Below are 13,882 nucleotides of genomic sequence, written 5' to 3'. Positions count from 1 at the left end.
ATGTTCCTTCTCCACGTCCCCGACCTCTCACCATATTCCGGAAGTGGTTGGGGTCTAGTAGGGGCTGGCCATGCCATAGTTGGGTAGGTGTCTCCTCGTGCAAGATCACTTCCGGTCTGCTGGGAAGCCCGCCTTAAACACACTCGCCACAGTGCCAGACGTCCCGGACTAGAAATTCACTGGGATGGATCTGGAAAATGTTTTCTCTTCAGTGGCTCACAGGGATGTGCGTACCTTTGGGCAGGGTGTCAGTGAGCAGCATTTAGTGCCAGAAGAAGATGTGTCTGGTGGACTAGGGAGAGACAAGGCCACCAGAGACGGGAGCAGCTGTTGAGAACCATTTTGCCACATGAATAGATTAATAAGTGTAAAAACCCAAACAAGGCTTTCAGTGCGTCTCGTGAGCATTCAGATAGAAACTCCTGCTGCCTGTCAGGTCCTCTCTGCTAACACCGACCCGCGATCTTCCCGTGGTGGAAAGACCCAGATTAAACCACAACCAGCCCAACAGCCTCTCAGACATTTACTTGGCATAGATTATGTGCCAGAGAGCATCCGGGTGCCCACGACCATGAGACAGTTTGGGCAGTCTCTCTTCTGTCCCGCCCTGACCTGCTTGGTCAAGCATGAAATGGCAATCAAGTAACTTACACCGTTTGCCTATTGGGGGGACCGCGTGCGACTGGTGTCTGAAACGCTCAGCAAGCCATACAATGGCACACACGCACAAGGAGTCACTACTGGGCTTTTCCCTAAAGGAAAATTCAGCCACAGAGCTGCACCAGGCATCGTGAGTGTTTTGTGTTGTCTTTCCTCCGCCCGGATCCAAGATCACCACAGAGCTGTTCTAACGAGGTGTGTCACTGCACCAGTTAAGAAGTGATCAGCTGAGCCGAGCTCCCTGCCATCCCTTCCACAAATAGCATCCAGGCAGCTTCATTGTAAGTGCTGCCTGTGATAGCTCAACATTAAAGGCAGATTTACAAACACTCCGAAGATGGAAGGCGGGACGCTGCGTAGAAGTAACACTGAAACGGAGGCCGCGCCCTTTCATCTGCAGATCTGGTCTCTGTGTTGTTCTCAAACGTTTTCTCCCCACACATGTTTTTTCAATAAACCGTTCATAGGAAACTGGACCCTCTTTCAAATGAGAGACTGTATTTAGAATTGCTCTTGAAAAGCCATAAACAGAAACCATGCAGGGTTTCTGAATCCAGCATCTGCTCTGGACTACGATACATCCTGCATTTTGGCATTTAGAGTTTTCCGGGCTAATGGTGTCTACTTGGGTTGGCTTCAAGCTGGCTCTAAGAGAGGCAAACCCTTTCAGGAGTTAGAAGGTGGGAACTGTTACTGTTGGCTCCCTGCCCACGTCACCATGGCTCCCGCCGTTCCAGTGCATGCCCATGGCACCCTGCTGCACAGAACTGCACCTCCCCCGAAGGCCTCCTCTCTGCCCTCATTAGCACCCTGTGCTGGCTCTCCCTTCCCCATCTCAATTCCCCACTCCCCTGAAGATGCACCCTGGGTTCACCTTCCAAACTTCCCCCCAAATCCTTGTTTCGAGGTTTGCTTCTGAGGCGCCCACTCTGAGACAGGACCTTGTGCTGTGGGGTCTTCCTGGGGAAAATCCCCTCAATGAAACAAGCAAAGTTTTGGGCAAAGCTGTGAAGCAGCTCTGAAGCCGTTTTCTCTCCTGGGACTCATGGACTCAAAGGCATCTTGTTGGAGGGGCTCACTGCCCTTCACGCACGGTCGGCGACCCTGACCCAGGAGCTGGGGTTGGAAGAGACATGATCAGAGCCCGGATAGAGAGAGGCTTAAGGATTACCCTGTGATGACCACACCCAGCTCCATCTGAAAAGAGGCCCAGAAGCCCCCCAGCTGACTGCTGTCCCAGGAGCACGGCCTCCAGGAGCTTGGGGACAGAATGAGACTGGACAGCTGGCCTGAGGATCTCCATCCTAAGGAGAAATTCAAGGGCACACTGAGAACAGGAAAAGGGCCAGCAGTGTCCCTTTCCTCCTTGGAGGCATGTCACTGTGGGCCACCACCGTGAGGCCATCATCACTGCTGGCACAAGAGACCTGAACCCACTGGGGGCAGGGACAAAGACCACCTTGTTCATCACAGGGTGCCCAGCACCATACACAGAGAAAGTACCCCAAGCAGGTCTGTGTCGGGCACCCAAGAAAAGGCAAGGCCACAGCCACGCTGGACTGACTCGGAGGGTCAAGATCCAGGAGCCACTTTTACACGCAGACGGTTTGGGAAACTCACACAGACAGAGAAAGGAGGAGCAGCCAGAGGGGCCAGCTCCCAGGTCTTCGTCCCACACACCAAACACGTCGACACCAAAGTGAAAGGGGCCGGAGGACCGCTGTGCGTCACTGGGGGCCAACACCACACTGCACCAGAGCATTGAGGCGGGACTCCTCATTCTCATCAGGACCCGGGAGGCAATGAGAAACTGTCCCCTGACAATGTCCAAGGGAGTGGGGAGGTGAGTGGGAGATGCCCTCATGTTCCCAGGGGATCACAAGGCGTCTGCCAAGAGTCAGATCTGCCATGTTCATGCCCTTGCCTGCGTGGTCTTTGTGGATGCCTGCAAGCTTGCCAGGGTGCCATGGTGGAGCCGTTCCCCACAGCTTGGTGAACTAATATATGGATTATTTATGAACATAAGTCAGAGCATTCTAAATTTTATTCTTCTCCACTGATATTTGAGCACCTATTCATGGCAGATGTTGAAGCGAACACTTTGGGGGCACATTGTATTATTTAACTGAATCTTTGCCAACCCTGTGAAATAGGAGTTATCCCATTTTGCAGATAGGGAAACAAATCCTGGTGGTTATGGAATGAGTCCATGTTTGGGCAGCTGGTGTCTAAGCCAGGAATTGTCAGAGGACTTGATTCTGGGGACCTTTACAGCACTTTCCAACTTGCACTTTCAGAAAAGCTCAGTTAAATACTTTCATATGATATATTCTTTTTAAGAGTGATCAGGAAGATTACCTATAATTCTATAAAAAATAAGTATGTTCTTGAGCAAAGTCACTGGGCTCTATCTTGAGATAGAAGGTCTTTCTAAAGTAAGCGGAATGGGCCTTTCAGAGTCAGAGCATGAATCACAGCTGTGTCTGGTCACCAACTATCATGCCGATTTCAACACTATTTCCAACCTGTAATGGAAACAACAGCTTTGTGACATTCAAACCTCCAGATTGGACTGCCTAGATTCTCTGAAAACCTAGATTTAATAGTTGAACTGAATCAGAATAGGAAATAAAAAAATAATGAATCTCTTTCCCTTCTTGCCCCCCAGCTATCCTCTCGTCTCTCCTCTCCACTGTCAGAGAAAGGACAAAAAGGAAGGAATCCCACACTTAGCCCTGCCTCCGGGCCCAAAGCGGACGCCACAGGGAGAGGACTCCTTCAGCATCAGGAGGAGGCAGGCAGATGATGGCAGCTCTGCCTTTGACTCCTGTGGAAGGAATATAAACCGTGGAGTAGGCCTCGCATTACTTACAAATGAAGAAGAGCGCACTCATAACTTCCTATTTTAATTTTTAAGTGTTTCCTTTTGTGGATTGTTTTAGGTTATGAATTTTTGACTTTTTAATTCAGGTGTTTCCTAGTTCTGCTTTAGAGAGTCATAACTGAAACGATTTCAGCGTCTCGCGGGAACTGTACCATGAATCTCCCAGGGGCGCAGGCGGCTCGGGGGCTCTGCTCCTCCAGCGAGCAGGACTTCCAGCTGTGAGCTCCCCAATGCTAGGGCAGATGGCAAGCTGAGAGCCAGCCTTTCCAAAGCAAAGCTTCAAAGTGATGCTCCAGACATTGTGCTTCATCTAGACCAGAAATGATAGAGAAGCACCACACTCCTTAATAACAATCCAGTTCACGCGGACTGAGGATCCAGCACATGCGACAGGTTTTTGAATGGACCATTAGGAAGATTACGAATACACAAGGTTAACAAAGGAATAAGAGACATTCACTCTCACACCATATTGGTAGAAGTGTTAACTGTTAAAGGCATTTGGGGGAGCAATTTGGTAATATCTATTAAAATTTAAAATGCACATACCCTTTGATCCAGAGATTCCATTTTGAGATTTCTGTATTCTAGAAATACTTAAAAGTTTACAAGAAGGTGGTAAATGTGAGTGTGTAAATAATATGAAAAATTGGAAATAACTATCAACAGAGAAATAGATCAACTATGGAACAGATTCTATAAAATACTATGTAAATATTAAAAAGAATGATGTAATCCAATATGCAACACAATGGAAGGAACTAAGGTTAATTAAATGAAAAAAATCAGTGTCAAATGATACCTTTGATATGATATTCCTCCAAGCCAAATCAACCAACAGACAAACCATAGAAAGCATCGTGTGTCGGGGCAAGGGCATGTGTGTATAAGGGAGCGTGTATCCTGGGAGCGGCCAGGAGCACAGCTGACCCAAGCAGAGTCACTCCTCTGGGATTCTGGAACTGAGTGTCCTTGGGTGGCAGGACATTACCTCATGCAAATTTGGTTGCAGGTGGGAGAGTTGTCTTCCTCCTGCTATGTGATTAGCAGAGAAGTGAGACTGTGGAGCACAAAAAAGGAAACAGAAACAGAGAGGAGGAGACCCAAGACGTGAAAGTACAGCTACGTGGGCTCCAACAACTTTTCGTCTTCTGGTTCCAGCTCCTTTCCAATGCACAGTGACATTCTAATCCTGGAGAGTCACTGCCTGAGTACCCCTATAACCATGGGATAAGTTCCTTTCTATGTGTGGGGAGATGCTTAATTCGATTCAAGTTGTTTCTCTTACCTGCAACCACATTAGCGTTTCAGTATATGTGTCAAATTCATTAATTACGGAGCCATTTCTATCAGCAAGCCTCTTGCTAATTTGTAGACTCATTGGTTATTTGGCAAACTATGCCCTTCTCTTGACCCTGACGTTGGTTTTATCTTTTCTGTCCATAGTACTTAATATAGTGCTTGGTGCTCAGCTGGCATTTAATAAATGCTTTTGTTGAATGAATAAGTAGACACATTCAAATGAAGCAATGATAGACAAGGACAGCCAGTGGGTTTGTCATATTCCAATAACACCATCCTATTTAATAGAACTATCCTTTATTGCTGATATTCAACTATTTTCACCACAAAATTGAAATTTCCTGTGCTATCACACTTTTCAGTTTATCAGGCATTTTCATATCCTTTGCTCGCCTGTTTGGTGGGGACAGGCTCTGAGGCAGGAGGAATTCTTCCCAACACACTGAGTAGGGATGGATTCAGGATTCGAATCCAGCCCCCGTGGCATCTGTGTCAAAGTTCTCTTTCATTATAAGAAGGAAGAAAGAGTAGCTTGTGCTATGTTGCAATTCAGCCTTACTTTGGCTGAGCACACTGAGGAGATGATGCAGAGCTCAACATCCTCAGCAGCCACATGCACCACATCCATTCTGACTCAAGAGACACTCGAGTGTTGAAGTCAGCTTAGTTTGCCAACTCTCAGAAAATTCAGTGTTGCCCAAATCCTTGGGGACTCATATTCAAAACTGTAAAGGAAAAGGGAGGCCTCTCTCCACTTATAATGAAAGAGAACCCATTTCTCAGGGTCATAGGATTCTGTTTCAAGATCTTGCCAGAAGCTTGGTTTATATAAACCCGGAGTTTTGTGATCAAGGTCAAGTTTCCCTGTTAATGTCACTAAATATGTCACATCACAGTAACAGGGGCATTTTAGCTCTGAACTGGGATGCTTTGAGAAATAATTTCAATAGCTCTTTTTAACATTTGGATTTCCCCAGCTGACCAATAAACCCAAGCTCTCCCACTTCTTTCCTTTCCAACCACTCCATATTTACAACTTTCATTTTCTGGCTATGTATGTATGTATGTATGCACGTATGTTACCAAACACCTACCACCCCAAACTTAAATGCAATCAGATGATATCCCTGATATCTAAGCCTTTTGACAAAAGAGTGCAGGTATCTTTAGTAAACCGTTACCATGACAATACTGAAATGGGAAATATAACATTTATTGCACACTGACATGGGGTGTTTCAGAGAATGTTGCACTTGAGTCATAATGCCTAAAACTTTTGTTAAGATTGAGAGTCAACAGTTAGTCATTTTCCCCCTTGACTTCCATCCATTTTCCCAGTTTTCTTTGGCTTGTTGTCTCCTATTCTTTCCACGAGAAGAGAGCTCCAATTTTTTGAAATGCTTTGAACATTTGGTTCCTATATCTAAGAATCAGTGTATATTTCAGTTAGACTTTTTCCAATTTGTAGCAGAAATAAGACCTGTCATCTGGGGCAGCACCATCCCATCCACACTTGGTACCACTGCCTTCACCACAGCTTCTGTTTGCATTTCTGTCATTTTCAACTCCTGAACTTTCAAAATCCTTGGACATTTACTTCTCTGACTGATCACATACCATTAACAAGGACAGTGAAAAACATAGGTAAACATAGATAAAGAAATACATACATACATAAATGTGATGTTTTGGTGCATTGCCGGCACTCAATAAATGCACATTAAATCCATAATTACAACTAAGGAGTTAGAATGGACTGGAATGCCTGTTGAATTCATTAGCCCATTTTCATTTGGCTGTCTGTCTTTTTCTATAAGAATTCTTTGTATATTCTGGGTATGGGCCCTTAAAACAGCATGGAGGGGGTGCAAGGATAGACAAGAAGAACAATGAAAGAGATTAGAGAATCCAGAACCGGGTCCACCTGTTTTACAACAAAGGGACCACCGAAAGACAGCGGGGAAAGGGGAGCTTTTTCAATAAAGTGGGTTGATTGGTCCTCCATGTGTAAAAAAGGAATCTCGAATCTTCCTTCACACCATACGCAGAAATCAGTATCGGATAGATCGTAGACTCAAATGCAAAAGGTAAAATGATAAAGCTTTTAGGAGAAAACAGGAGAATATTTTTATGACCTTGAGGTGGGCAATTTTCAAAAACGGCATACCACAAGCAGCAATCTCAAAACAAAAGATTAAAGAAATAGACCATCTTAGAAACAAGAACGGCTTATCAAACTATATCGTTACAGGAGTAAAATGCAATACATAGACTTGGGTAAGAAGTTTGCAGTGCATGTAACATGTGTATTTTCTAAGCTAGCTCAACACCTCCTTGGAATAAAATCAAGAATAAGTGGCACTTATTGAGCATTTGTAGTGTTTGGCACCGTGCAAAGTGCTTTCCCCACCATTAGCTAATTTAATCCACATGAAAACCCTAGATGATAGGTGTTACTAAATCCATATTTCACCAGATAGGGGGAGAGGGCTGTGTTTAGAGAGATTAAGTAACTTCCTTGAGCTCACACAGACAGCAAAGGGCAGAGCCAGGAGGCAAACACAAGTCCCCCCCCCCGTAAGTCTTAACCAGCACATCCAATCATCCATCCTCTCTCACCCTTCCATCTACTTATCCTTCACTCCTTCCATGCATGTACCCATCCCTCTATCCATTCTTCCTTCTTTCTTTTCTTCTGTTCACCCATTGTGTTGTAAATGAAGCTCCAATATTACGTGCTGCTTTGACATCTGGTGAAATTGAGAGGACCTTAGATGCCCTAACCACAAGTTCCCCTCCCCACTCTGCTCCTGTGGATAAGGTCCCCTAACCAAACCCTCCTTGTCAAGGGGACCAGATGCAGTTCCTGCTTATCCCTGAGTATCAGGTTTCAGTTCCCTGTTAGCACATGGAACTATTCAAATAAGACAATCACATTCTCCTGTGGGAACTAAAGCCCACTTCTGCTCTGCCCTCTTGATGCTAGATAGCCTGCCTCCCACAGCTTCTGCTTGTTCACTCTGTTCCCAAGTGCAACTCCTGTGTGGCCCTGTATAGAGTGTGATGTCCTCCTCCTTCAGGTTTTGAGCATATGTGATTAACAAATTGATGTCGATTTCATCTGTCCAGTGTTGTGTGTCAGGTGTTTGGCCATCCTCACAATCCTAGGGTAAGAATTCCTCTCTCACCAACATGGTGAATAGGAGGCAAGTAAAACACCCATCATCCATCCATCCATCCATCCATCCATCCACCAATCACCATCCCTCCATAATCCATCCATCCATCCACCATCCACCATCCATCCATCCATCCATCCATCCACCATCCACCATCCATCCATCCATCCACCATCCACCATCCATCCATCCATCCACCATCCACCATCCATCCACCATCCACCAACCATCCATCCATCCACCATCCACCATCCATCCAACCATCCTTCTGTCTTCCTATATATTTTATGATGCCTATAATTTTGCTTGTACTTTTAAAATGATGTTTTATAAATGTGCTGTGAAAATACACCACTACATATGGCCAAGGCTTTCAGTATGACTTAAGGTTTTTGACACACCTAACAATGCAAAGATGACATGACTGAATAGCGAAGGTACTTAACATTCTGGCAAAATAACAATGACAGTTTGAGAAAGATCAGCCGCATTCCTACCATTAGGGAGAAGATGTTCATAAAGTTCTAAGTGTCTCTATTCTAAAGGAAAGACAGCATAGAGTGCCAGTAGCAAAGAACAGTGAATGATGCCTTAGGTTGAAGAGTTACTCCCAACCAATCCCAGCCTCCCTTTGAGGTCCCAAGAAAAGGGATCTCCGAATCTGGGATATCATTGGAGCCTCTGAGATCTAGAATGACACCTGGTGCAGCCAAGTCAATGAGTGAGAAGATTTACACAGAAGGACAAGGAGTGAGCCCTGGGCTGATGCTGTAACCTGTCTGTCCTCTCCTCTACGCTGGAAAGTTCTATCAACCTGGCTTCTCAGCTGGGTGCATCCCCAATTTTGGACCTTAAGAAAGTTGTGTTCCAGCTTACTATTCCCCTAAGCAGAGCTTGAAGCCCACACTTTGCCTTTTATACTCCAAGCAATGGAAAGTTCAGAGAGGAAATTCTCAAAATATTTCACAACGCTCAAAATCATAAACATGAAAACTCTGGTGAAGCAAACTACCTTTTAAGGTGGTCAAGTTTTATAAGCCCTCTAGTTCTATGGCAAGCTCTGACAACTGTCATTCAGTTCCAGGATTTCAGATATGTAAAGGGTTTCAATGGTCAGGCAGTCCCAGGGTTGTCAGTCCTGGATGCACAGCAGAGGAAAATGCCTGGGACCCGGCACCACAGTGTTTATAAAGTTCTCCAGGTGATTCTAATATTGAGGCAGCATTGCGAACAGGGAGGTACTCCAAACTTCCATGACAACAGGTGGAACCAGGAAGACCCAGAGACTACAATAACATGTGAGTAAATGGCCCACAGTCATCTAGGAAGGAACTTGTGATAAATTATCCAGGTCAGCATTGTCGCTATTCCATAAAACTTCATAGCTCTGCTACACGTGGATAATAAACAGTGCCAGTGGAGTTCATCTTTTGCTTTGCATCTTTTTAGGAGACTGGCTGACTATCATTTGGCCAGAAAGGTCCACAAATTTCCAGGGTAAATTTATACCAGATATAAATTATTTGGCAACAGTGACAGAGAGAGTGTGAGTCATAGGGAAGGAATCTGACTCTATCTCGCTCCACTGACGACAGCACAAGGAAGGAGAATGTTCAGAGATATTTTTGCCTCTACAAAAAATTAGGATGACTTACAACTAAGACATACACACAATGATTTTAGGAAAGACAACACGAGGAAATGGAAATAGACATAAAGAATCAAGAGCAGGGAAAACATTTTTAATACACTGTGATGCTATGCAATCGTTAAAAGAGTGAGGTGACTCTCAGCGTGCTATGGAATACTCTGCAAGAGCAGCTTAAGCTAATGGAAGTTCAGACCAGAGCACAGAACCCGCTTCCCCCTCTGGATGGGGGACACGCCGGAAGCAGTGGTGCCTCCAGGCAGGGTCCCAGACGGGCAGGGGCAGGAGGGAGTTGATATGCGTGATGAACCTTATGCTCCTCTGGAATCTTTTTGCACTGCATGTATTCCATTTCCCAAAGAAAAAAAATAAAGTAACACTAGGACTATCATTCAAAAGTATATGTAATTTTTAGGGTAGTAGAAAGCCAAGACTAAGGAAAGAAAAAGCCAAGTAACTTAGAACCATGGAGTCCTGAATGCAGTATTTCAAAACTGTCTCCTGGCCTCTGAAGAGACAGGTGGCAAGGGGTTAATCAAACTCACGAAAAGCCAGCTGAATGTTCGGGAGTAGCTTTCCCAGCCTGGGTCTGGGCCGCTCAGGCAATAGTAGAAACTGTCAAGTTGTGTGGGCAGCAGCCAGCCCCTCGGCCATCAGCTGGCACCAGACCCCAGTGAGACTTCCTACTCTTTCTCCCTGAAACCGGGAGCCTGAGTCTTCACAGTGACTGTCTCTGGGCACGGCCTGGCCCACCCAGACACTCTCCCTGAGGGCAAGGCCACCACAAGAGCCTCATCCAGGTGTCCCACTTCCTGTCCAGGTGTCCACCTCCTTCCAAGCTTTGACACATGATCAAGAGACTCGCTCCTCTTTGGTGATGGGCCCATGTTGTGGTGGTGAAGACAGATAATGACGACACTTTCTTCAAATGGGGACAGAATACTGTTTGCATTTTCATGCTAGAAATTTTAGGCAGAATAACACTTTGAAAGATTCTAAACTATAGAATCTTCCAGCAGTGAACCCTGGATCACACCATACAAACAAACGCCTGCATCTCCCCCTTCGGTCTGTTTTGTATGTGTCATGACAATTTGGGGGATATTGATTTCTATTTTTTTCCCCGACGTTTCTCCCTTTTACTTTCCCCACGTAAGCTGGTAGACAAGCCCCATGCTTCCTTACACTGGAGGAGGTTGGTGGCAGAGGGAAAGAATAATTTGTCTGCAAGAGAGTTCGCTTGCCTGATTTTGCTTCCCCAAGGCCTAAGCATCTTGGAGTTTGTGCCCAGTGCCCAGGAGAAGGGAGAGGAGCTATGGAGGCTGTTTTCCAGGCCGGCCAGGAAGGCGATGGGAAGTGTGGGCCTCAGGGTGGAAGGCTGGCAGTGTTCAGTGGTGGGACAGCCAGGAAGGTGGCGGACTGGAGATCCAAATGCCGAGGTCTAGGCTGACAGAGCTGAGATGCCTGTTCCCCAGCTGCCCACCGGCCATGAGCTCTCTGTGAGGCCCTGAGGGGAGCTGCCTCCGGGAATGCTGGGAGGGCATGTCAAGTGAATTTAGCTGGAGGCAGAGGTTCTGGGTCAGAATGATGTTTATTTGAGGAAATAGAGATAAACTTATTTCTTGCATACCTGAGTATGTGGGCTGCAAATCCTGCCAGCCACTCATAACTTCCTTAAAACTGTTCCAGAGCAAGCCCGATAACCTCTTGTACACTTACTCTGACTAAGAAGCATTAAGAGAAAAAAAAAGAGATTTTGAAAGTGAGTCCTCTTTGCGTCTCGGTGTGTTTTCACAATGAAAAGGCAGAAATGGGACAAGTCTCCGTTCTTTCCGAAGGCCCTTCCTGCTGCTGTCCAGGAGGCTGTCCAGAGGCTGCCTCACTCTCGTCATCGCCTTTGGTTTTGTTTCTGAAAATAGGAGAGGCTCTAAGGCAGGGAGGGACAGGGGACGCTGCAGGAGAGGCTTTGAGAACTTGAAGGACGGAGTCCCTCCCTCACCTCCCATGTGTCCCCGTGCTTGGCCTGGTCTCAGGATAGAGCCCGCCCCTGCAGCCCTGGTTGGTTTGGAGAATGGAGGAGCATGTGCTTCCCCCCAGTGCGTTCTATCCGCTGGGACTACATTGATCCTTATGGAAGAAACCGTGGGCTTGCCCACAGATCCAAGCATCCAAGAAGGCTGAGGACACATCTGAGGGCTCGTGCAGTGTACTGACACGAAGAGGAAAACCCAGAGTTTCTCAGTGAAGAAACATTTGTAGATAAACAGACGTCTCTCCCTGCCTGCGAGAAAGGAGCTGGACAGGGTCACAGAGAGGGACGTTCAGGGACTAAAGAGGGCCTACCCAGAACTCTGGACTGTTCTCAAGAGAAACAGTCTAGATACCAAATAAACTGCTCAAAGATGACAGCTGCAGATAAGATGAAGGCTTCCCATTGTCATCCCATCTTTACAGAAATAACGTGACAAGAAGCAGGCTGGCTGAGAAAAGCAGAGATTAGATATTAACTGCATCCCTCACTAGAGAAAGTAGAAAGTTTACCAGAAACCCCAAAAATGACTTTACAGAAGTGAATACCACGTGCAGGATTCTGGTGGGAGCTGGATAGCGGAGGGAAGAGAGTTTGGGAACAAGTAACTCTGTACTTCTGCCTTCCAGGTTATGGGGTTAATGGCCACCATATTTTACTTTCCCTTTTACTTGCCCAGCCCCATGACCCAAAACCAGTGCAGCAACTAATAATGCAAAACTAACATGCAGAACACGTAGGACAGGCTGCTGCTGAGAACACAGAGCAGGGATCACCACCAACTGCCCCGCCTGCCCTGGCTGCCCCCACCCCCATCAAACTCCTCTACCAAGCCATGAAAGGGAAAGGTAATCACATCCTGTGGGCCGAATACCACCTAAAAATATGTTTTGTTTAGTTTGCTTACAGTTGGGTCTTTTTTAAGTAACTGCCAAATAATTTCTTGTAAAACATGAATTTTGGTAAAATTGGAAAACCCAGCAAAATGGGGCACATATCACCGCCTGCTCACAATCAGATGGGGCTAAAGAGTGGCTCCCTTTTTAGATAGAGGATATTTGCTCAGTTGCCCATGGTGCCCACCACTCCCACTTGTCCCTCTAGCTTGGTCCACTTCACTCACTTATGCTATTGCCTGACGCCTGTAGGATTCTGGGGCTGTGACCTCTGGGAGAATGGAATTAGAAGCCCCTTCAAGACCAGGCTTTGTTATGACCTGGCTGGATGCCTCTTCTAGAACACATTTAGCCACTCTAAAACTGAGGCTCCTCTTCTCTAAAAGGAGTCATGACCTCTCTCACTGGCACCTCACACGGCAGTGATGAGACTGACTGGAATGGTGCTTGAATTCTTCCTGAAGATTATGAATAGAAGATAGGTCTGGCGTAGAGGGCCAAGCGCCTTCCACCCCCTCCTATTAGGTATTCTTGTGGGTGAGCTGTCCTAGGGTCTTTTCTTCCAACAAATGCTGTCTTATTTCTCCATGTCTATACACTAAGTGGACTGGAACACACCCAGGTGGGCAAACCAAAGCTGAAGTCTCCTGGGTGATTCGGGGACAAAAAAAAAGAACAAGGAAACACCTCTCTCGATGTCCTTGACCCGTTTGAAGGCTGCTGAGTGTCAAATCTATAACTTCCTCTGTTACTTGGGTTCATAAACCATGACCTTCTTCTGTTAAACTCTCAGAAGCCTGGCCTAGCACACACTGGAATTCTGAAGAATCTTTCCGAGTATGTTTTCTCAAAGGAAAATGTTTAAGTTCCCATTGAAAGGATTCTAAATTTCTCAAGCCTGGACAATGATGCTCTGACAGTGATTGGGGCTGGCAAGCTTCTCCACCCGCGCCAGCTGTCTGCCTCTCACACTCATGTCACATAAACAACATTTTTCCTGACCCGGCCATTTGATCACTGCAAGATAAACACTTTGAGAAATAAATGTATAATAGCTCTTCCCCGAATTCCCACCCAAGTCCAGAGCAAAGGTCAATGGAAGTAGAAGCTGACTATGTTGGTTTAGCTGACACTGTCAGAGAAGGTACTAGGCTCCGGTAGTTAGTGGGTATGGCTGTTGTCACTGTGGTGAGAGGCATGCATCCCCTTAGTCCTGTGTGCTTCGTGCTCCCTGGGATGGGGACATGGGTTACTCACCTTTCAACCCACCCCATGAGCTCGTTC

The sequence above is a fragment of the Equus asinus genome, chromosome 15 (genome assembly GCF_041296235.1).
Source record: "Equus asinus isolate D_3611 breed Donkey chromosome 15, EquAss-T2T_v2, whole genome shotgun sequence".
Classification (NCBI taxonomy): Eukaryota; Metazoa; Chordata; class Mammalia; order Perissodactyla; family Equidae; genus Equus; species Equus asinus.
Note: the sequence above shows the minus strand (reverse complement) of the source record.